This window comes from Ranitomeya imitator, chromosome 3 (genome assembly GCF_032444005.1).
Source record: "Ranitomeya imitator isolate aRanImi1 chromosome 3, aRanImi1.pri, whole genome shotgun sequence".
NCBI lineage: Eukaryota > Metazoa > Chordata > Amphibia > Anura > Dendrobatidae > Ranitomeya > Ranitomeya imitator.
In genome coordinates this window covers 746,918,149-746,943,811 of record NC_091284.1, presented here as the reverse complement: position 1 = coordinate 746,943,811, position 25,663 = coordinate 746,918,149, and the positions used below count along the sequence as shown (strand labels likewise).

The window sequence follows — 25,663 nt, the reverse complement described above, 5'->3', positions numbered from 1 at the left end:
CAGTGCCATGGGCTTTAAACTTCTTGATTACACTGTGCACGGTAGACACAGGAACATTCAGGTCTTTGGAGATGGACTTGTAGGCTTGAGATTGCTCATGCTTCCTCACAATTTGGTTTCTCAAGTCCTCAGACAGTTCTTTGGTATTCTTTCTTTTTTCCATGCTCAATGTGGTACACACAAGGACACAGGACAGAGGTTGAGTCAACTTTAATCCATGTCAACTGGCTGCAAGTGTGATTTAGTTATTGCCAACAGCTGTTAGGTGCCACAGGCTACAGGTGCTGTTAATTACACAAATTAGAGAAGCATCACATGATTTTTCCAACAGTGCCAATACTTTTGTCCACCCCCTTTTTAATGTTTGGTGCGGAATTATATACAATTTTGCTTTAGGACAATTCTTTTTGTGTTTTTTTCATTTTAAGACAAATTAAATGAAGATAATAATACCAAATAATTTGTGTTTGCAATCATTTTCAGGAAGAAAATGAGTATTATCTGACAGAATTGCAGGGGTGTCAATACTTTTGGCCATGACTGTAGATTCTGTGATCATGTTTACTGCGATATATAGAGGTATATATCTTGAGTCATCTAAAACTGTAAAGAACTGAGGTGAGGCTTTCAGGGTATCAACGCCATTTTGGACATCTTCATTTTTATGCTCCCCTGACACATGTAGTGCAGAGAAGAGTACTCGCCCCAATTATAATGGAATAGTAAGTCAACCTTAGCATTCGTTCACACATACAGATTTGACATGTCAAATCCATGGACCGGCAGCATCCCACGCATGTGATTGCCAATATCCACAACCCCGTTTAGAGGCAGAGATTTTGTATGGAACAGTTCAGCCCAATTAGAGTAGCCCGATTTATAGACAATGGCGCTGATCCTCGTGTGGCTTTACCATCTCAGCTTTATCTTTTAGGCTTTTAAGTCATGGTGTTACCGGATATCCCCTAATGGCTGCAGATCGGCACAACGGTTCTCAGCGCCTATTACACAACTGCTCATGCTCCAGGGATCTCACGCACCTCCACACCGGAGCTTCCTTTCACCGCACCTGGTTGATAAATAGCAGTTGGGCCTTTTCACAGTCCTGATCTTTGGTCCCCGACACTCAGAACACATTTCTGACAACGATCTGTCGTCAGTTTTTTTGCGGAGTGCCGGTATCCAGCCGCTTGTGCTCATCACTTAACAACATCTTCGTAAGATGCCACGCGGGGAGTTTGACTGGTAATTTTCTGGCAGTCCTTCGCTTTCAGGCATTTTTGATCTGCTTTGATAAAGAGCAAAATAGTGGGACTGTCAGACTTTAAAATGCGATGACTTCTCTGAAATGACAGCTATAAAATATTGATGCAATTTGCCTCAGAAGTTAAAATAGAAAAGAGGAATACCTGAGACAGCAGAGGTCCCTGCCGCGTGCAATATTCCCAGAAATCGCTGAATATTGTCACTTACATAAGCCGCTGCTGATCTGACATTTTACACTTCAATGATCACTCACATTTCTACACCATACCTTACTGATGGGAATGTCCTGGATGTAAATGTGAGCGTAAATTCAAAGGGGTCTTCTGTAAATAGCGCTTAAAGGGATTGTCTCAACACGACAAGACCCTTCTGTATTGAAGACAGCCTGCTGACTAGCTGATTGAGGCTTGTCTGGTTTAATAAGACTCCACTAGGGGAAGCTCCAGGTAGCCATACATTAAATACATGCTTGCTCTTTAGCCATAGAGACAGCGCAGAACAGCAGGAGGATACAAGAAGCACCGTTTGTTAACAGGGAAAAGTTTTCCATAAGTATGTGATTTGCATACATGTGGTCACATGCCGACCAGACGTGCGCGGCCTTGCTTAATGCAAGTGCATTGAGGGAGGCTGACCACGTCTAGTTGGAATGTGGTCAGAAGTAAGCAATTTGCATACTTGTGGTCATGTGACCACCGGCTCCTGGTGGCGGGGAATTCTGACAGCGCACACTGTGAGGATTCACAAATCTGCAGTTACAGATTGATTACAGACTTGTAGCCTAAGGCCGGACAACTTCTTTAAGCAAAACATGTGAATAAAAAATAATAGTGATTATTGATGACAATAACACAAAAAGAAAATGAGCAGAAACAAACGATTTGTACTAAGGCTGGAAAAACACAATGATATTCTGGTAATGGTACTATAAAGACAGGACCAATCCTCTGAGGAACTTTGGTGACCAGCAGACCCGTGAAAAATTTAGAGAAGCTACAAGGAAGTAGTGCTAGCGAATCAGAAAAAGCAATTCCCAGGAAATGCTACTCAGCCAATGATTGAGGCGGGTCTCCACAGAAGAAACTGATTGGCTGAGAAGTCCTCTGCTCTCATTTCCTGTGTGTCATGACTGTACCAGGAAGTAGGGACCACAGGGGACAAAATCAGTGTCAGGACAGGAGCTGCAGGGATTTAGTGTCGGGACAGGAGCTGCAGGGCTTCAGTGTCAGGACAGGAGCTGCATGGCTTCAGTGTTAGGACAGGAGCTGCAGGGCTTCAGTGTTAGGACAGGAGCTGCAGGGCTTCAGAGTCTGGACAGGAGCAGCAGGGCTTCAGTGTTAGGACAGGAGCTGCAGGGCTTCAGAGTCTGGACAGGAGCTGCAGGGCTTCAGTGTTAGGACAGGAGCTGCAGCGCTTCAGTGTTAGGACAGGAGCTGCAGGGCTTCAGAGTCTGGACAGGAGCTGCAGGGCTTCAGTGTCAGGACAGGAGCAGCAGGGCTTCAGTGTTAGGACAGGAGCTGCAGGGCTTCAGAGTCTGGACAGGAGCTGCAGGGCTTCAGTGTTAGGACAGGAGCTGCAGCGCTTCAGTGTTAGGACAGGAGCTGCAGGGCTTCAGAGTCTGGACAGGAGCTGCAGCGCTTCAGTGTCAGGACAGGAGCAGCAGGGCTTCAGTGTTAGGACAGGAGCAGCAGGGCTTCAGTGTTAGGACAGGAGCTGCAGGGCTTCAGAGTCTGGACAGGAGCTGCATGGCTTCAGAGTCTGGACAGGAGCTGCATGGCTTCAGAGTCAGGACAGGAGCTGCAGGGCTTCAGAGTCTGGACAGGAGCTGCATGGCTTCAGAGTCTGGACAGGAGCTGCATGGCTTCAGAGTCTGGACAGGAGCTGCAGGGTTTCAGTGTCAGGACAGGAGCAGCAGGGCTTCAGTGTTAGGACAGGAGCTGCAGGGCTTCAGAGTCAGGACAGGAGCTGCAGGGCTTCAGTGTTCGGACAGGAGCTGCAGGGCTTCAGTGTCAGGACAGGAGCTGCAGGGCTTCAGAGTCTGGACAGGAGCTGCATGGCTTCAGAGTCTGGACAGGAGCTGCAGGGCTTCAGAGTCTGGACAGGAGCTGCATGGCTTCAGAGTCAGGACAGGAGCTGCAGGGCTTCAGAGTCTGGACAGGAGCTGCATGGCTTCAGAGTCTGGACAGGAGCTGCATGGCTTCAGAGTCAGGACAGGAGCTGCAGGGCTTCAGAGTCTGGACAGGAGCTGCATGGCTTCAGAGTCTGGACAGGAGCTGCATGGCTTCAGAGTCTGGACAGGAGCTGCAGGGTTTCAGTGTCAGGACAGGAGCAGCAGGGCTTCAGTGTTAGGACAGGAGCTGCAGGGCTTCAGAGTCAGGACAGGAGCTGCAGGGCTTCAGTGTTCGGACAGGAGCTGCAGGGCTTCAGTGTCAGGACAGGAGCTGCAGGGCTTCAGAGTCTGGACAGGAGCTGCATGGCTTCAGAGTCTGGACAGGAGCTGCAGGGCTTCAGAGTCTGGACAGGAGCTGCATGGCTTCAGAGTCTGGACAGGAGCTGCAGGGCTTCAGAGTCTGGACAGGAGCAGCAGGGCTTCAGAGTCAGGACAGGAGCAGCAGGGCTTCAGTGTTAGGACAGGAGCTGCAGGGCTTCAGAGTCTGGACAGGAGCTGCATGGCTTCAGAGTCTGGACAGGAGCTGCAGGGCTTCAGTGTCAGGACAGGAGCTGCAGGGCTTCAGAGTCAGGACAGGAGCTGCAGGGCTTCAGTGTTCGGACAGGAGCTGCAGGGCTTCAGTGTCAGGACAGGAGCTGCAGGGCTTCAGAGTCAGGACAGGAGCTGCAGGGCTTCAGTGTCAGGACAGGAGCTGCAGGGCTTCAGTGTCAGGACAGGAGCTGCAGGGCTTCAGTGTCAGGACAGGAGCTGCAGGGCTTCAGTGTCAGGACAGGAGCTGCAGGGCTTCAGTGTCAGGACAGGAGCTGCAGGGCTTCAGTGTCAGGACAGGAGCTGCAGGGCTTCAGTGTCAGGACAGGAGCTGCAGGGCTTCAGAGTCAGGACAGGAGCTGCAGGGCTTCAGTGTCAGGACAGGAGCTGCAGGGCTTCAGTGTCAGGACAGGAGCTGCAGGGCTTCAGTGTCAGGACAGGAGCTGCAGGGCTTCAGTGTCAGGACAGGAGCTGCAGGGCTTCAGTGTCAGGACAGGAGCTGCAGGGCTTCAGAGTCAGGACAGGAGCTGCAGGGCTTCAGTGTCAGGACAGGAGCTGCAGGGCTTCAGTGTCCGGACAGGAGCTGCAGGGCTTCAGTAAGGGGAAGTTTTACTGCTTTGGTTTTTTTTAACCAGTCTAGGTCCTTGAAGAATAGAAGTGGACGACTCCTTTAAGCCATTTCACAAGATGCCAGCTTATAAAAGGCACATTGCAGTTTGGGTCCCTGATAGCAATGTTTCATTGGGGGCAGAAGTTACAAGTTATGCCTCATTCTATTGCACATATATAACACCATAGGTTTCCTTCGCGCTACAATGACTTCCGTCACATAACAAAAGCCACCAGAAATTTCTACCATGATAATAAAGCTACTTGTATTTAGCTAAGTGAAGCACCGAGACTCCATCAATCTTCCTTTACAGTCCACAGTTCAGCAGCGGTCTGATGCATCACTGTTTCTGCTACAGCTGTCAAATATTCTGTACACAGGAAAACATGAGCACTGAGGTAAGATTTGCTGAAATATGAGCATTTCACCACGGGACTGAACGAATCAGTGAGCTAAACAGTCAATTAAGGAGAACGGGCCTTTTGGGCCATTACTCTTCCGTGCTGTGACTGCTCTGTGTGTGTGGTCTGTGTAAAAGCCTGAAATCAATGCACAGGAACGGCGTGATCAAAAAAAAAAAAATAGCGTAAAAGAAAAATTATAATTTACTTTACACTTGCTTTATAAATCAGTTTATCATTATTATTTTATTATTATTTTATTTATATTTAAAGAATTATTGTAATAAATATGATAATTAAAATCTACAATAAGATAGAGACTAAAGTTTTTTTTTCCACAATAGGAGACAAATTGCAATTGCAGAAGATTCGACCACTTGTACCACCAATCCTGAAAAAGAGGGTCTTAAAGTCCCTTTTATAAATGGAGCACAATAGAGCATGCTCCATCTCACCACCACTCCCTTCTTTGGGAGTTGTTCTGTCAGCGATACAGAAGTGAAAAGATTCATGGTTTAGGATGTGTACAAAAATTACTTCGGGGACTTTGGTGCTCTGTTCTTGGCAAGGCCCCTTTCACACATCAGCTTTTTGCCGTCAGGCACAATCCGTCGAATGTTGAAAAAAACGGATCCATCGCAGATTGTGAAAAACTGATGCGACGGATCCGTTTTTTCGACAGATCCGACTAGCTGATCCAGCTAATTGGATCCCAAAAAAATTGGAGCATCAGTTCAAATAAAACGGAATCCATCATCGGATTCCATCATTTGACAGATCCGGCGCCATAGGGTTCTATTGTAGCAAACGACAGACGGCGACAGATCCGTCGTCGCTGTCTGATTTTTCGACAGACACAAAAAATGTTACCAATTTTTGACGGATCCAGCAAAAAAATGGATGAAACGTGAGACCATCCGTCGCAATCCATCGCTAATACAAGTCTATGAGAAAAAAAACAGATCCGGCGGCAACTTTTGCTGGATCCGTTTTTTTTCAGATTTCGCCAGATTGAGCCTGATGGCAAAAAACTGATGTGTGAAAGCAGCCTAACAGTTGGGGTCCCATCAGTTGCATCCTCATTGATCATATATTTATCATCTATCTACATGATAGATGATGACTGTACAACCACTGGGGGCCCGGCTGCTGGGACACCCATAAGCCACAAGATGGTGGTCTCAGACGTCCACATAGGTGTCGTTCACATATTTGATCACTGCTTCATTTACACAATGGATTTTAGGACCCTCAATCTCCAGATCAGTAGGGGTCACAGCAGTCAGACCCTTAGTGATCATACATTTGTTAGCTAACGTGAGAATGAGTGATTAATTTATTTTGAGACCCCTTTATGAAACAAATTAGTCAAAAATTAGGATTAGCTGGTAATAATAGAAGTCACTTGGATACTGAATACATAAAGGTACAGATCATAAGTGAGTGATGACATATTGCTCGGCTATGCCATCAACGTCTCATCAGTTGGCTGATTGGACCTCCCATCGTTCTCAAATAAAAGGACCATGGTGCAGTGTGCCACCGCCAGTTTGCTTTCTTGCCATATGATATTCATTTTAAAGGTGGGAAAGAACTTTAATACAAGTTTCCAGTTATTATGAGTTAGTGACAAATACCAAGGTCTAGGTAAAGACAACCCAGGAAGATATGTCTTTTCCGGAAACAAGAAAAGCTGGTTTTAATAATAATAATTGCAACCTCTCAATTTTTCCTCCCTTACCCAGAGCCGCAACCTTTCTTATTATTCCATATTTCACACAGCTCAGTGTGCAACAATTGTATGTAGTGTGGGCTATCCCTCCAAAGTACCAGGAGCATTTTATTCAATCTTAGATACGGTATATGTTATTAAGAGTCACTTAGAATAAAGTGGTAATGATAATAATATTCACATTATAGCAAAGGGCTCCCATCACAGAAAGGGCAGCAGAAAACATTATCATCAGGCCTGGCAGACAGCACTTTATATGTTGCTAAGCACCAATGTAGTTACTAGAGCATCCCAGATATTCCATCTAAATGCCACGGCTCGATAAGGTTCCCACACAGTGCCTGCACCGCCAATCTGTCAGCGGGTTACACGGTTCCATCAAAATGGAATTCAGAATAAAACACAAAGTCAAGACACTTAGTAGCATCAGGAATAACTATACGTAGAAATATATCTGAGCAATAAGAAGTACAGATTACTAACAAACTCTTGAGCCTTTGTTTTGTGGTCTGTGGTCGGCTTCTCCGTTGACGGTCTGTGGTGCAGCTTTATATTCTTTCCCCCGTAGGTATTTCCTTCTGGTGATAATTTCATGTGGATGTTCAGCCATTCTGCTGTAGTTTAAAGCCAGTCAGTGAAATTCCAGCTAGTGTTTATCTCTTTGCTGTTTCTGTTCTTTACTCTGCATCTATCTTTTGTTTCCTTTTAGGAAGTAGGCGGCATATCATCTAACAGTACGTACTTTATACCTTATTCTGTATTTCGTGGTTTACTTTACTCACTTTGGGATCTTTCCTTTTTCAGAACATTTTCCCTTTTGTAGGTAATTTACTCATAAAAAAAAACAGATAGTAAGGCAGAGTGTAACGTCGTGAAGCACTCGACGACTTTTCAGGTAACATAGGTCCGAGTTGCCATCTTCTAGTTTGTGGTTAGCGCTATCTCTACTCATGCAGGAACCACTAGGGACTGCGGGTCAGGATCTCTAGTCTGTACAGGAACCGGAAGAGTCAGTTGCACGTTTTACCTTTACCTATTATCCTGAGTGAGTTGCTATACTAGCATAAGTTTCTTTTAGTTGGACAGACAATCTGCCCCTAACAAGCACCAATTCACAATATAGTATACTGATTAGTGTTTGGAAAACTTTTATTTTCATCCGGTGCTCATCTGCATGTGCAAACTTTAAAGTCATTGTTACCAGGATTGTCTGTCTCCATAAAGTTTCAATTTTTTTGGCAGCACATTCCCTGATTACACCAGGTATATGCTGCTAATCAACAAACATTTTTAGACCTCCATAAACTATGCGGTTGGCTGATCACTAGCATGTATGTCCGAGGCAATGATTATAACAAATATTTGATTAATATTCATCAATGGCCCATGTAAAAGAACCTTAGAACAGTGAGTTGCTCTGTTATTGGGTGAATGTGGGAAATTGCTACAAGCATGTATAGGTTTAACAAGATATTGACAAGATATGGATTTTTTCTAATGACTCGGATGCATCGTACTGTTGTACAATAATCTCAGCCTACTGTGCATGGTAATCACCATGGAGGGGAAAGCTCCTGCCAGCCCCGAATATTTCAGGTAAGAATAAAAATTAAATACTCCGTCCAGTCTTTCTGCAGGAAAGATTCCGGGTGCTATGTGGCCACTTTCATACACATTTCACTGGTTTTCCCTAACATCTTCCATGACAATAATGATAGATCAGTTTTCAAGAGGACCTCCGTAAATTCTGAAGGATGCCATTGACTTTACGGAATGGGATCAATGACGTGAACACAGAGTAATATATATGAATGGAAAAAATCAAGATCAGCCACAACCTGACCAACAGCAGATGAATTAAGCAATATCAGACAAATAGGGGACACTGCAGGGTATGGATAGGAAAAGAAATAAACCTGCTGGATCCAACACCAAAAGAAAACCGTTTCCATGGACACTTCAACCACTCAATGATCAGGAAGCCCTTAAAGAGAATTTCCATGTAATTATGTCTAGTCTACGGCAGATCATTCAATTCAATAAGAAGATAATAATGACTTATTCTTTTTAGTCTGCACATTAATAAATACAAAAAAAACTTTTTCGGAGTAATGATTGTTTCCCTTAAGAGGAGAGCTTGATTTCCCATGATAATTGTAATACACAATACGCGATGCAAAATATAATAGTATTTACAAGGCAGTGACTGAAATATTAATGACACATTCGGGATCCTATCATTGGAGACTATAATAATCCACCGACTGGAAGGCCCCCGAGCTTTCTTAAAAAAAAAAGTGTATCACGCAACTTCGAAGTTCTTCAAGGGTATCACTGGAATTGTGCTCCTAACCTAAGTTCACTGCCCTTAGTATGACACCAGCTGCCGTCTTCTGCTCTTCCCAGCGCCTCTCCAGTCCTGCGCCGCCATCTTGTGACCGCTACTTCTGACTGACCGGAAGTCAGAAATAACAGTCACAAACTCTCAGTGAAAGTCTATGAGAGTCTCGTTTTGACCTCCTTCTGTGTCTCAAAGATTTACAGTGAGTTGTCACCTCCGGCTCACCCAGAAAACATTTGGTGAGGCCCAAAAACAGATGAAGATGGGGGCTCGTGAGTATAATACTAGGGGTAGGGAACTTACATTAGAAACACCACTCATACAACACCATCAGGTGAGCATATAAATACATGTTTACCAGCCGGCTTAATATGGATAAGACCCTATTTGTGCTTTTTTGTCCCATCTAGCATAATAAAATAGGATCAACCTCACAGCTAAACTTCTATTATTATACTCTGCATGTAATATATTCCACACAATGATGATGTGATGAAGGGAAGTGACAGTCCCATCATGAAGAATGAAGTGACAGCTTGAAGAATAACATTCCCCTGATAACACCAAGAAGCTGGAAAAAAAAATCTTCTTACAGCCGCCCTGACCAATCACAAAACCTGCTAAACTTTCCACCGACCAAAGGCATCAGAGTCATCCTTCCTACATTACTATATAATCAAAGCAGTAAAGGAGTAAAGACATATATTATTATATATTACACATTACATAAACCATGTTTCATTCCCTATTAGATGTAACATTGACCCTGGAGACCAATGCCAGAGTAAACAAAACACTCAAATTCAGCCAACACCCTCCATCTTTTCCTATTTCCGCCTTAGCATGATCTTATTTTTCAGAGTACAGGGTAAAGGTTTGGTCTGGTCTGTGCAGGTAAGCCAGCGCAGTTTCAAAATTAGAGAAAAGGGCTGTGTAGCCCTGCTAGGCATCATAAGTGATTACCTGAAAGGGAACCTGTCACCCCGTTTTTTCAGTATGAGATAAAAATACCGTTAAATAGGGCCTGAGCTGTGCTTTACAATAGGGTATTTTTTGTCCCCTGATTCCCCACTTATACTGCCGAAATACCTTACAAAAGTCGACGTTTTCGCCTGTCAATCAGGTGTCGGTGTACAGGTAATACAGTGATCACCAGTGATAATATACACAGGAGCTCTGTATATAGTGTGTAGTGTACAGATAATAGAGTGATCACCAGTGACATTATACCCATGAGCTCTGTATATAGTGTCAGTGTACAGGTAATACAGGGATCACCGATTACATTATAAACAGGACCTCTGTATGCAGTGTATAGGTAATTCAGTTATCACAAGTGCCATTATACACAGCAGCTTTTTATAGTGTAAATGTACAGATAATACACTGACTCATAGGTGACTTCTATAGTTATACTTCATCTTTGTTTTTCTTCTTCATCCAGCGCAGACCACCATCACACAAATATCTCAAGGGATGTCACACTGTAGAAGGATCATCTTTATTCTTATTTGCACAAGGAAAGACTAGAAGCAATGGGATGAAACTGAATGGGAGGAGACACAGATTAGATATTAGAAAAAACTTTTTGACAGTTATGGTGATCAATGAGTGGAACAGGCTGCCACTAGAGGTGGTGAGTTCTCCTTCAATGGAAGTCTTCAAACAGAGGCTGTACAGACATCTGTCTAGGATGATTTAGTGAATCCTGCTTTGAGCAGGGGGTTGGACCAGAGATCCCTTCCAACTCTAACATTCTATGATTCCATGATCACTTGTTCCAGCCAGGACTCATCTCTGCAGAAAATAAGTTATCTAGAGCACGGCTTCCAGAACATGTTCCGTACTTTCTCCCCAATTTCTACACTAAGCAGCTGAATACAGACGTGCACCCACCATTAATACATTATTTATTATGCAATCCACCATTAGAAATATAAATTGTAATCCACCACTGTGCCTACAGTATAAATAGCCACTTTCCACACCCAATAAACATATAAATAAATTAGCCCCTGTACTCTTTCCCCAATTACTAGTCACTCTCCTGAATCCTCAACGCCCCCACTCTGTAGTTCCTGCTCACCTGATTCATATTTACATGCTCCCCCGCCACCAGAATTCATTATGTCATGTATTCTCTCTCTCGGCCATCCCCACCCTCTTTTCATTAGCAACTGCTCTCTTCCACCCTCAATTCATCAACTGGTCTCCCCCACCCTCAATACAGCATCATTTACTCTCCCCCGCCCTCAATTTATCATTATTTACTGCCCCACCCCAATTCATCGTCATTTGTTGTCCCTCACCCTACACCCTCAATTCATCATCATTTACTGTCCCCCATCACCCAGTCTGAATACATCATCATTTACGCCTCCCCACCCTCAAGTCATCATTATTTGCGCTTCACCATCTCAATACATAATAATTCACTGTTCCCGTACAGCACGATAAGGAATTCTGTTTTGATGGCCATGTACCACCAGGAAAGCGTCCTGTGCACTTCATTATACCCTGGGGCCGAGTGAGCAGAAGCAAAAGGGGGGGACTGGGTCTGGGCCCCCCTCTTTACTTCTGCTCATCGGGCCTCATACACCAGTAAGAGCAGTAAGGCCCTGATGGCGGCCCCGACTAATAGTATATCTATATATATATATAATTGTCTAAGGGGTACTTCTGTCTGTCTGTCTGTAACGGAAATCCCGCGTCGCTAACTATTCGCGGCCGCCAGGCCGTGACCAATCAGCGACGGGCACAGTCCGGCCAAGAATTAGTCCCTCCCATTTCCGTCCAGTCAGTGCCAGGCGCCCACTCCATACTCCCCTCCAGTCAGCGCTGACACAGGGTTAATGGCAGCGTTAACGGACCGCGTTATGCCGCGAGACCGCTAAGTCATCTGGGTAATTTCGCAATGCATCGCTAGGAACGGAAGCTGGCGGCAGCAGCGCGCGCATCGGGACAGCTTCACTGGATGTCGGCGGGTGAGTATACAGTTAGGGCCAGAAATATTTGGACAGTGACACAATTTTCGCGAGTTGGGCTCTGCATGCCACCACATTGGATTTGAAATGAAACCTCTACAACAGAATTCAAGTGCAGATTGTAACGTTTAATTTGAAGGGTTGAACAAAAATATCTGATAGAAAATGTAGGAATTGTACACATTTCTTTACAAACACTCCACATTTTAGGAGGTCAAAAGTAATTGGACAAATAAACATAACCCAAACAAAATATTTTTATTTTCATTATTTTGTTGCAAATCCTTTGGAGGCAATCACTGCCTTAAGTCTGGAACCCATGGACATCACCAAACGCTGGGTTTCCTCCTTCTTAATGCTTTGCCAGGCCTTTACAGCCGCAGCCTTCAGGTCTTGCTTGTTTGTGGGACTTTCCGTCTTAAGTCTGGATTTGAGCAAGTGAAATGCATGCTCAATTGGGTTTAGATCTGGAGATTGACTTGGCCATTGCAGAATGTTCCACTTTTTGGCACTCATGAACTCCTGGGTAGCTTTGGCTGTATGCTTGGGGTCATTGTCCATCTGTACTATGAAGCGCCGTCCAATCAACTTTGCAGCATTTGGCTGAATCTGGGCTGAAAGTATATCCCGGTACACTTTAGAATTCATCCGGCTACTCTTGTCTGCTCTTATGTCATCAATAAACACAAGTGACCCAGTGCCATTGAAAGCCATGCATGCCCATGCCATCACGTTGCCTCCACCATGTTTTACAGAGGATGTGGTGTGCCTTGGATCATGTGCCGTTCCCTTTCTTCTCCAAACTTTTTTCTTCCCATCATTCTGGTACAGGATGATCTTTGTCTCATCTGTCCATAGAATACTTTTCCAGAACTGAGCTGGCTTCTTGAGGTGTTTTTCTGCAAATTTAACTCTGGCCTGTCTATTTTTGGTATTGATGAATGGTTTGCATCTAGATGTGAACCCTTTGTATTTACGGTCATGGAGTCTTCTCTTTACTGTTGACTTAGAGACAGATACACCTACTTCACTGAGAGTGTTCTGGACTTCAGTTGATGTTGTGAACGGGTTCTTCTTCACCAAATTAAGTATGCGGCGATCATCCACCACTGTTGTCATCCGTGGACGCCCAGGCCTTTTTGAGTTCCCAAGCTCACCAGTCAATTCCTTTTTTCTCAGAATGTACCCAACTGTTGATTTTGCTACTCCAAGCATGTCTGCTATCTCTCTGATGGATTTTTTCTTTTTTTTCAGCCTCAGGATGTTCTGCTTCACCTCAATTGAGAGTTCCTTTGACCGCATGTTGTCTGCTCACAGCAACAGCTTCCAAATGCAAAACCACACACCTGGAATCCACCCCTGACCTTTTAACTACTTCATTGATTACAGGTTAACGAGGGAGACGCCTTCAGAGTTAATTGCAGCCCTTAGAGTCCATTGTCCAATTACTTTTGGTCCCTTGAAAAAGAGGACGCTATGCATTACAGAGCTATGATTCCTAAACCCTTTCTCCGATTTGGATGTGGAAACTATCATATTGCAGCTGGGAGTGTGCACTTTCAGCCCATATTACATATATAATTGTCACAAGAGGTCAGTCGATCGGCACCGAACGAGCTTTCTCACTTTCAGACCTCCACAAATTCTCCTTAGAGACCAGACGAGGTAAGCTTCTTCTGAAGACGGGGCGGTGCATGCACAAGACGCAGCTGAATCACCAATACATGAGGAGATGAATGAAAGCAGCACTCACCCGTGATCTTCAATGATAATATAGTCCTTTATTGACCGTGGCTCAACATTCCCAGCTAGGAACAAGGCAGGTTACAACATGAGGAGGGAGCGGTGAGGGAGGGTGCAGAGTTGTCTGTCTCGTCTCTGCACCCTCCCTCACCGCTCCCTCCTCATGTTGTAACCTGCCTTGTTCCTAGCTGGGAATGTTGAGCCACGGTCAATAAAGGACTATATTATCATTGAAGATCACGGGTGAGTGCTGCTTTCATTCATCTCCTCATGTATTGGACATATATAATTGTATTTCTGAACATGTTTTTGTAAACAGCTAAAATAACAAAACTTGTGTCACTGTCCAAATATTTCTGGCCCTAACTGTATAACTATTTTTTATTTTAATTATTTTTTTTAACAGGGATATGGTGCCCACACTGCTATATACTACGTGGGCTGTGTTATATACTGCGTGGCTGCTATATACTACGTGGCCAGTGTTATATACTGCGTGGGCTGTGTTATATACTATGTGGGCTGTTATATACTGCGTGGGCTGTGCTATATATTACGTGGGCTGTGTTATATACTACGTGGGCAGTGTTATATACTGCGTGGGCTGTGTTACATACTGCATGGCCACTGTTATATACTGCGTGGCCTGTATTATATACTGCGTGGCCTGTGTTATATACTGCATGGCCTGTGTTATATACTGCATGGACTGTGTTATATACTACGTGGGCTGTGTTATATACTACGTGGGCTGTGCTATATATCACGTGGGCTGTGTTATATACTACATGGCTGTGTTATATACTGCGTTTCTGCTATATACTACATGGCTCCTATATACTATGTGGCCTGTGCTATATACTATGTGGCTGCTATATACATACATACATATTCTAGAATACCCGATGCGTTAGAATCGGGCCACCATCTAGTATCCATATAAACATCCAAGTGCATATTATTGCCCTGAGCTGCACTGCAACGCTTTGTAGCAATACTGACTGATTTTACCTTATTAGTTACAGCTGAAGTCCAAAGCAATGCAATGATTTGTTTGCAATTGTCACTGACTAATTAGAATCAGTCTGTAGCACTAAAAAAAAGTTGCTGTGCAGCCCAGGCCTAAAGAAGACACAGGAATGGAGCTAAATATTTTGTAAAAATCCTGAACTCCCCTGATTCTGTCACTGTTTTGAATTTTTTCACATTTGTTGCTTTTGGAGCGCAGTATGCGAAATCTCTGCTTAAGCAACATGCAATTTACCCGTGCCTCCCTGAAACAGCCAATAACATCTAGGCAGCTGATCTAGCAGTCTCAGATGCTGCCAAGCTTTGACTGGCAGCATCTGGGTGGTGTGAGTGAAAGCACATGTCCACAGATAAGACTCTGAAGAAACGCCCACTTGAACCGCAAGCAGAGATTTCACATAGCGTGCTCCAGAAGAAACAAATGTAAATATCTCTGGAATGGAGCGACGCAGCACAAAACTGAAAAAAAAAATTGCAGAATCAAGAGAGCTCAGGGATTTTTCTAGGCATTTTACAATTTTTTTTTCAACAACAGGAGATGCTGTGACCCGATTGTCTAGCAATCACGAATTGGCCCTTTTCGAAGTTGCACAGTTACACTTGCTCATTTTTCCTGCAATCAGCACATCACTTTCAAGAACCAATTAATTACTGCAATTATTATATCCCACACCTCCAAAGGTGTTTTGTCTCGAGTTACTCAATGATTTTGACTTCACCTGTCACTGGTTTTAATGATATGTGTGAGAGAGGTACATACTGTATATTTTTATATATACACTGCTCAAAAAAAAAAAAAAGTGAACACGTAAACAACAGAATATAACTCCAAGTGAATCAAACATCTGTGAAATCAAACTTCACTTAGGAAGAAACACTGTTTGACAATCAATTTCACATGCTGTTGTGCAAATGGAATAGAAAACAGATGAAAATTATTGGCAATTATCAAGACACCCTCAATAAAGGAGTGGTTCTGCAGGTGGGGACCACAGACCACATCTCAGTACCAATGCTTTCTGGCTGATGTTTTGGTCACTTTTGAATGTCGGTTGTGCCTTCACCCTCGTGGTAGCATGAGACAGACTCTACAACCCACACAAGTGGCTCAGGTTATGCAGCTCATCCAGGATGGCACATCAATGCGAGTTGTGGCAAGAAGGTTTGCTGTGTCTGTCAGCATAGGGTCCAGAGGTTGGAGGCGCTACCAGGAGACAGGCCAGTACACCAGGAGACGTGGAGGGGGCTGTAAGAAGGCAACAACCCAGCAGCAGGACCACTACCTTAGCCTTTGTGCAAGGAGGAACAGTAGAAGCACTGCCAGGGCCCCACAAAATGAACTCCAACAGGCCACAAATGTGCATGTGTCTGCAACAAACTGTTAGAAACCGACTCCATGAGGATGGTCTGAGTGCCCGACATCCACAGATGGGGGTTGTGCTCACAATCCAACACTGTGCAGGGTGCTTAGCATTTGCCACAGAAAACCAGGATTGGCAAATTCACCACTGGTGCCCTGTGCTCTTCACAGATGAAAGCAGGTTCACGCTGAGCACGTGACACACGTGACAGAGTCTGGAGATGCCGTGGAGAGCGATCTGCTGCCTGCAACATCCTTCAGCATGAGCCAGTTTGGCAGTGGGTCAGTAATGGTGTGGGGTGGCATTTCTATGAAGGGCCGCACAGCCCTCTGTGCTCGCCAGAGGTAGCCGGACTGCCATTAGGTACCGAGATGAGCTCCTCAGACCCCTTGTGAGACCATATGCTGGTGCGGTTGGCCCTGTTTTCCTTCTAATGCTGGACAATGCCAGATCTCATGTGGCTGGAGTGTGTCAGCAGTTCCTGCAAGATGAAGGCATTGAAGCTATGGACTGGCCCGCCCGTTCCCCAGACCTGAATCCGATTGAACACATCTGGGACATCATGTCTCGCACCATCCACCAACGTCACCTCACACCACAGACTGTTCAGGAGTTAGCGGATGCTTTAGTCCAGGTCTGGGAGGAGAACCTTCAGGAGACCATCTGCAGCCTCATCAGGAGCATGTCCAGGCATTGTAGGGAGGTCATACAGGCAGGTGGAGCCACACACACTACTGAGCATCTTTTCCTTGTCTTGAGGCATTTCCACTGAAGATGGATCAGCCTGTAATTTGATTGTCCACATTGATTTTGAGTATCATTCCAAAGCCAGACCTCCGTGGGATATTCATTCTGATGTACATTGATCATTTGTATGTTTTGCCGTTCTCAACACATTCCACTATGTAAAGAGTAGCTATATCTAGGATGTGTTATTTTAGTGTTCCCTTTATTTTTTTGAGCAGTGTGTGTGTCTATATATATATATATATATATATATATATAAATACACACATATATATATATATATATATATATACACACACACACACACGCACATCCAGACACATATACACAGATACATATAAACAGCTCAACCATAGGAGTAATGAAGGCTTCATATAGGAGATACTTTGGCGTTATCGCCTTCTATCCGGCACATACATCACTGTAACAGGCAGCTCTCATTTGACATAAATAGCGCAGCCACTTAATGGAGTATTGCAATTCATTTACAAAGAGGAATATCAGGTCACGCAGCTTACTAAGTGACATTAAGTGACAGTGACAGGATCCACCGACTGGAAGTCCCCCGAGCGTTCTTAGAAAGCGTATCAAGCAACTTCAAAGCTCTTCAAGGGACACGGGCATTTTCCACATAAGACAGAGCAGCAATCTGTGAACATGAATAAATGCGACCATTTCTATCAACCCACTAATTACTATGAGCGATGGATGTAAAACGTGATGGGCTTTCTATTCAAATTTAATACATACCGGTATATATTTTTTACTTTTTACTGTCATTTATCACCGGTACTGATTATTCATTGTGGTGAATGCATGTTTCAATAATGTATTTCTTTGTACTGTGTATCAGGAGAGGACTTATTCACATCGGATATGTCATGTAAACATGGATAAAGAAATATTCAAATTATTTTCAGTTCCATTGATACCCGACATTCCATTTTAATGCATTTCTTTTTTGGAGGACAGTTTTAAGGATATGTAGCTCTGCAGATGGCAGAAATTATATTTTCTCGCATATTGACTGTTGGATTGTTGACGCTTTTCTTTTGCAATTTTTTTTTTTTTTATTGTACTCAGAGGGGAAAATCTAGGGCATGAATTATCTTGTAGTCAACCCATGAGTGGAACTTTTTAACAATCTTTTTACTAAATAGATTGTCAGATGATTCTTCAGCAGGCAGATCTTGGGGATATTTTAAAAGAAATCTGCCAGCAATATACCCACCTCCCCCAAACTATTTATGTGTGTACGTAACTCTTTCAAAGACGAGTCCAGCAATACCTTTACATGTTCAGTCCGTTCTTCTGTTACAGAGAAATCAGTGTTTGAATTATTATGGAAATGAGGCTGGTAGATCTGAAGCCTCTGTCACTCCAGCTCTATTCCCAGCCCAACAACGCCTCTTCCAGAATCTCCTTTTTAATAAATGCATGTATTTCGGTTAAGTGACTAAGGCTAGTTTCACATTTGCGTTTAAAAACGCAGCGTTTTAAACGCAAACGCAGGTGGTAAAAAAAGCGGCGTTTTGATGCGTTTACATGCGTTTTTTCCTGCGTTTGCGTTTTTGAAACGCATGATGAGAAGTGTGTGACAGCTGCCAATCATCAAAACCCACTATAAACAGAAATAGCTAGGGTTAGGATCCCTAGGGTAAGGGTTAGGATCCCTAGGGTTAGGGTTAGGATCCCTAGGGTTAGGATCCCTAGGGTTAGTATCCCTAGGGTTAGGGTTAGGATCCCGGTTAGGATCCCTAGGGTTAGGTTTAGGATACCTAGGGTTAGGATTAGGGTTAGGATCCCTAGGGTTAGGGTTAGGATCCCTAGGGTTAGGGTTAGGATCCCTTTAGGGTTAGGGTTGGGGGGTGGCTTATCAGTGTGTATTCTTGTGTTTTTCTATAAAAACGCAAGCAAACGCATGTGCTTAAAAACGCATGCGTTTACATAGACAGCAATACGTTTTTTTGCCACAGAAAAACGCATGCATTCTTTTTGCGGCAAAAAAAGCCTCTAGAAATTACATGTTGCATTTCCGCAACAAAACGCAAGCATAGAAACGACACATGCATCGTCAAAACGCGGCAAAACGCATGCAAAAAAACGCATGCGTTTTTAATGTTAAGTATAGAAAAAAAACCGCATGCTTTTTTTGCGCTAAAACGCAGCGGCAAAAAACGCAAATGTGAAACCAGCCTTATAAGTATTTATTTTTTTCTGTTTTAAAATCTTTATAAAGTTTTTAATGCCATTCTGCTCTTCCTGTGAAGTTTCGGGATGCACTGGATAGATGTATTAAATCATTAGTTTCCACTTTTGCATAAAAGTGTTTATCTATGTAAAACAAATTAGAAAAATGCAGTGTGACCTTAAGGCTATGTGCACACCTCAGGATTTTCTTGCAGAAATTTCCTGACAAAATCAGGACATTTCTGCCAGAAATCCGCATGCGTTTTTTGCGCGTTTTTTTGCGTTTTTTTCCGGACACTCCAATTTAATGGGAAATCCGGAAAAAAATCTGCAAAAATAATGAACATGCTACTTCTTTTTGCGGAATGCGTTTTTTTTGCGGAAAAAAACGAAAACATGTGCACAAAACATGCAGAATGCACTCTAAATGATAGGATGCATATTGTTTGCGTTTTTTTAGTGATTTTATGGTGTTTTTATCAGGAAAATCCGCAAAAAAAAAAAAAAATCCTGACGTGTGCACATAGCCTAAGGGGAGGGAGAGGACTATTTTTTTTTTTTTACAGTCATGGACACATCATCTGCCTACACATGATGGCATAAAAAAAATTCTAAACATTTCATCCTTATTTGTTCAATCCGAAATTAGCTAAATTTCTTTCAAATCTTTTCAATCTCCTAAGGCTATATTCACACGTTGCGGTTTTTACCGCGGAACCGCAGCGATTTTGCCGCTGCGGGTCCGCTACAGTTTCCACAGCGTTTACATTTACATGTAAACCTATGGAAACCGCAAACCGCTGCGCACATGCTGCAGAAAAAAACGCGCAGAAACGCAGCGGTTTACATTCCGCAGCATGTCACTTCTTTTTGCGGAACTGCAGCGGTTCTGCACCCATTGACCTCCATTGTGAGGGTCAAACCCGCAGTAATACCCGCAGATGAAAAAATATCTGCGGGTTTTCTGCGGTTTGTGGTGCAGAAACCGCTACAGCAGGAAGTGCGGGGAAGCGGGAGGAAGTGCGTGGGCGGAAGTGCGTGGGCGGAGTGTGGCTGTCATGATGGAGGCATATCGTCGCATGGGGATCGATGTCGGTCACTTGATCGATTTGGTATGTATGTGTATATGTGTGTGAAGTCTGTGTGTATATGTGTGTGTGTGTGTGTGTCCCCATGCAACGATAGTGCCACCCAATTGTGGTAAATCGCCGTATGGGACTACTACTCCCATCCGGTATTAGGATGGGAGAGTTGTCCCTGTGTCCGGCGACTTTAGCACAATTGTAAGTACGGTAAAAACACATCACACACAATACACACACAATAAACGTAACATACATGACACACAGTACATAAAACATAGAGTATATACTCACCAACAGCACACTTGTAGGCGAAGCCCTCGTCCCTAGGAAAAAATCCCCCAAAAATAAACCAAATCCATACTCCCTGTCCGCAGAATCCAAAAACGAGTGTCCCACGCCGATCTCCTGCTCTCCGGTGATACACTGCCAGGAGCGAAGCTCCTAGCAGTGTATCGCGTACTGTTCCGGAGTTCAATGGCGCCGGCTTCTCGGTTAACGGCAGTACAGCTGTGTTGAACTTTGCCACGCAGCACTGCCGTTAAGCGAGAGTACCGGGGTCAATGACCGCCGGTAAACTCGCTCGCGCATGCGCAGTTACACACCGACAGGAGCAATGGCTCCTGTCAGTGTGTTGCTGCAGCCATGGAGAGCAGACACATCTCTGGATGTGTCTGTTCTCCATGGCAGATCTTCGTGGGACCCTCGATGGATTTCTGCGGACAGGGCCAGGGAGTATGAATTTGCTTTATTTTTTTACGTCTTTTTCAGGTCGAGGGTCTTCAGGTGGATTGAGCGTGAAATAAAAGTATGGTCAAAAAGTGTGTGTCTTTATTTCATTAAAATATTTTTTTTTCTAGTGTTTGTGTTTTTTTTAACCCTTTCATAGGATTAATAATGGATAGGCGTCTTATTGACGCCTCTCCATTATTAACCGGGCTTAATGCCACCTTACAATAGCAAGGTGGCATTAACCCCTCATTACCCCATATCCCACCGCTACACGGGAGTGGGAAGAGAGGGGCTAAGTGCCGGAATTGGCGCATCTTTTTGACGCGCCTTTTCCGGGGCGGCTGCGGGCTTATATTTGTAGCCAGGGGGGGAGCAAATATCCATGGCCCCTTTCCTAGGCTATGAATATAAGCCCACGGCTGTCTGCGTAGCCTTTCTGGCCTAAAAATATAGGGGGACCCCAACACTTTTTTTTTTCGGGGCCCCCTATATTTTAGTGCCAGAAAGGCTACGCAGACAGCTGTGGGCTTATATTCATGGCCTGGGAACAGCCAGGGGTATTTTAACCCCTTCCCGGGCCTCAAATATTGGCCCACGGCTGTCTGCCTAGCCTTTCTGGCCTAAAAATATAGGGGGACCCTACGTATTTTTTTTTTTCGGGGCCCCCTATATTTTAGTGCCAGAAAGGCTATGCAGACAGCTGTGGGTTAATATTCATAGCCTGGGAACAGCCATGGGTATTTTAACCCCTTCCCGGGCCTCAAATATTGGCCCACGGCTGTCTGCCTAGCCTTTCTGGCCTAAAAATATAGGGGGACCCTACGTATTTTTTTTTTTCGGGGCCCCCTATATTTTAGTGCCAGAAAGGCTATGCAGACAGCTGTGGGTTAATATTCATAGCCTGGGAACAGCCATGGGTATTTTAACCCCTTCCCGGGCCTCAAATATTGGCCCACGGCTGTCTGCCTAGCCTTTCTGGCCTAAAAATATAGGGGGACCCTATGTCATTTTTTTTGGGTGGGGTCCCATTTGAGGGATCCGTGTGATGTCCGTGTGTCTGCTTTTGTGTCTGTGTCCTTGCATTGCAACAATTTTTTCAATGTTAACACTATGACAGAAAAAATGCACACGGATGGCACACAGACAACATCCGTGTGCGGTACGTGTTTACACGGACCCATTGACTTTAATGGGTCCGTGTAATCCGTGCGCTCCCACAAACACTGACATGTCTCCGTGTTTTGAAAACGGACACACGGTCCTTGAAAACACGCTGACATCTGTAGAGACACATTGATTTTAATGTGTCTACGTGAGTCAGTGTCTCAGGTACGTGATGAAACTGTCACCTCACGTACCGGAGCCACTGATGTGTGAAACTGACATAATTTGGTGTTTGCCTTGTTTGTTTGACTTTGGGTTAGGGTAGGGGTGATGTTAATATATATCCAAATTTTTAAACATTTGTGCTGTAAGGAAACCTCTTAACTCCAACATGGAAGTAGAGCTAAGCCCACCGGCATCAGGGGCTTATCTACCCATTCTGGTATACTGTAGATAAGCCCCCGATGTATCCTCAAAGATGATTAAAAGAGGTTAGATTATACTCACCCAGGGTTGGTACCGGTCCAATGAGCAAGGCGGTCTGGTACAGCCCCTCCCATCTTGTTATGATGACGTCCTCTTGTATTCACGCTGCGGCTTATCTCCCTGGTGAGGGCACAGCAACGTACTGCAGTAATGCAACGTACTGCCCTCAACAGGGCAGACAAAGTACGCCTGCGCTGGAGCCGCAGTGTGAATACAAGAGGACGTCATCACAACAAGATGGGAGACGCTGGACCGGACAGCAACGCCCATCGGTCCGTTACCGCCCCTGTGTCAGTATAATCTAACCTGTTTTGATCATCTTTGAGGAAACATCGAGGGCTTATCTACAGTTCCCATTTTGGGGGTGACAGGTTCCCTTTTAGATTACTTATCATTTGGATATAGTATGTAATGACACTATTCTATTCATTGTAGGTTCGCGATATACCTTGTACATGGGATGCCGCTGATGTGTCCTACAAGGACAAATATTTCCGAGACCATTGCTGGACCAAGATTGTGAGGGACCTCTATCCGGAGTGGGATTCCCTGTCCATTGCAAACCAATTGGAAATTGGTAATTATATTGTTACCGATTATTATTATTATTATTATTATTATTAGAGTTTATGATAAATTTACTTTGACAATATATATATATATATTTTTTTTTTCTTAGAAAAAAATGTCAAGCAGAGATGGAGGTCAGTTCGGGACCGGTTCAACAAATTCATAAATACATGTGACCGGAGTGGATCTTCTCCAAGTCGAATAACCTTTCCATTTTACGAGGAGCTGCAGTTCCTGCTCACAAGCCGGACTTTGCGGAGGTAGGTTATAAACCAATAATATATATGTAGCCTCATCAATGTTGCCATGTGGTGTAGCACAGTTGACTGCGTATTGAACGCTGTGTCCTGCCTCTGCGTTCAATACACAGCATCCAGATGTTATACCATAGTGAAGAGAGCATTTTCCAAAATCCTGTCTGCGCTATCATTCCAAAGATGGAGTTGTGAGAGGTATGGCACTACACCGTGTCTATTTATCTTGTGTTGGCACTTTGACTGCGCAAGATAACTAGCACATTGTTTGGATAGCATGTGGTGATAACGCATGTGTTAAATCAAAACATGCATTATCAGCACACATGCAAAAAAATGAACAGCGTTTTGGAGTAAGCGGCCTTTATGCTGTTCCTAAAATGTTGCTCCTCCGCAGCGGTCATGATTAATAATTTTTTTCCTTTTCTCACACAGGACTGAGGGAAACCTTTCCAACCCGCCTCCTGTGGATGACCACTCCGAAGATGGAGCAGGCACTGATGGAGCAGGCACTTCCTCGGGAGCGGGAGGGACAATTTCTCCATCTCTTACCACAGCTTCTGCTGGTGCCGCATGTCCAGCAGCTGCTGCAGGCACATCAACTGCAGCAGCTGTTGGATCATCTGGTTCGTCAGAAGCTGTGGTAACAGAGAAGAGAGCTCCCTATCCGGTGGCAGGAGAGTCTATTAAAAAAAAAAAAAAAAGAATGAGGATAAAACTGAGAAGATCGCAAGTGACACACTAGATTTACTGAAACAATCCTCAAGTGAGGACCAGTGTGATTTTTTTTGCGTTAACCATTGCCCGAAAGGCACGCTCACTGCCACCGGATAGGCAGTCTCTCTTCATGTCTCTGTGCCAAACATCCCTCACCGCTCTGGAGGACCCTGCTCCAATTGAGTCATATGAGAATGTATTGACGGGGGTTTTCGGACTCTTTCGCCCACGACCGAAACCCAGTGAACCGCACTCTAGAGCGTCTTCCTACACCCAACCGGCACATAATTTTTCTGGAGGAGGAAACACAAGCCTGGGACCATCAGCAAGTCAAACTTTCATCACTGACACAAGTAGCTCCTATGGGTATTCCCAGGAATACACCTACTTGCATTAAGATGCAATTGTTTGTGAAAAAGTTAGTTCAGTTTTTCATATTGAAAAAATTTTCTCAACTGTTTGTAAAAATTTAGTTGCTTGTTTAGTTGCCGTATTTTATGCGAGTTTTACGGACGTAGTTTCTGCGCTCTTACGTCCGTAAAACTCGCTAGTGTGAGGCCGGCCTTATGGAGAATATTACTGCAGACTAGGTGGGCTACTTTTTTCTTCACCTATCTACCATTGCTCAATCTTGGATGTTCTTATCACCTTGCTTACTTGTAGGAGACATAAGTTTAGTGAGACTGTTTCAACAGAGGGTGTTTCCTATAGAGATGATTAATAGATCAAGCTAAATACTTGCTTGACACAAACACGAGGCCAAGAGCCTGATTTCCGCAGAGAGATAGGAAGAGAAAATGACCATAAATAAAGGACATTATTCACTATAAAGTACATTGCTGGTACTAAAATCTGAACACTTTAATATAATGCTGATTTATTGGGCACACTGGAAATCACTTTATTAAATAAATAGTATTTTTTACCCCTGAAAATTCACTCCACTGCATAACTTACTGTCCACTGCCTGTTGCCAAGTGTAATCCTTCTTCAGTATCAAAGGCTTCTTATTTTAGAAAGTGGAGGCGGCTCTTTATTTCTCTGCTCCTGTTTTCCTGTCTGTCACACTGTATACAAGTATAACAGAGAGATGGGCCAGTCAGACCATCCGTTGGACAATAGCAGGGGGAATGGATGCTAAAAAGTGAGAAAAAGGAAGTTCCTGCACTTACAGTATGGCAGAATACTGATCACGAGAAATTGCCTACTCTAAAAACGTGTGGATGGGATTCTGTAAAACATGAGAAGTAAAGATAAGGGAATCACTTTGGAGCAAATTTCGTACACCTCAACTTTCTGAAAAATTTAGATTTGCCAGAATCCATGTTTTTCCTATTGGATTCGCACAAATCCTATAAATTTGAGGCCAGCTGGCTGCCATTTTGCTAGATTCAATAGGGCTAGAAATTAATGAAAAAAGTTTAAAAATCTAATACTCATCTGACCCTCACCTGTATTCTGCAGGCCAATTACCAATTGTACAACTGTTTGTAAAAATTTAGTTGCTTGTTAAATAAATTACTGTTCATCAAATGTCATCTCTGATTTTTATATACTTAGCGGACAGGGCCTCTATGTTGTACGGTGTCATGGCTATATGGGCGCTGGACTATGGG

The 25,663-nt window shown here is 44.0% G+C and overlaps 1 protein-coding gene and 1 long non-coding RNA gene across 3 annotated transcripts in view; one reads left to right on the top strand and one right to left on the bottom strand.

Moving 5' to 3' along the window:
* Positions 1 to 25,663, bottom strand: part of LHFPL6 (LHFPL tetraspan subfamily member 6) — a 290,630-nt gene that overhangs the window by 62,219 nt on the left and 202,748 nt on the right. The gene's annotated exons all lie outside the window — the stretch shown is intronic.
* On the top strand, positions 13,945 to 25,580 carry LOC138671048 (uncharacterized). The gene is made up of 4 exons (XR_011319416.1): positions 13,945 to 14,018; positions 22,942 to 23,083; positions 23,186 to 23,336; positions 23,766 to 25,580. It is a non-coding gene; the product is annotated as an uncharacterized lncRNA (long non-coding RNA).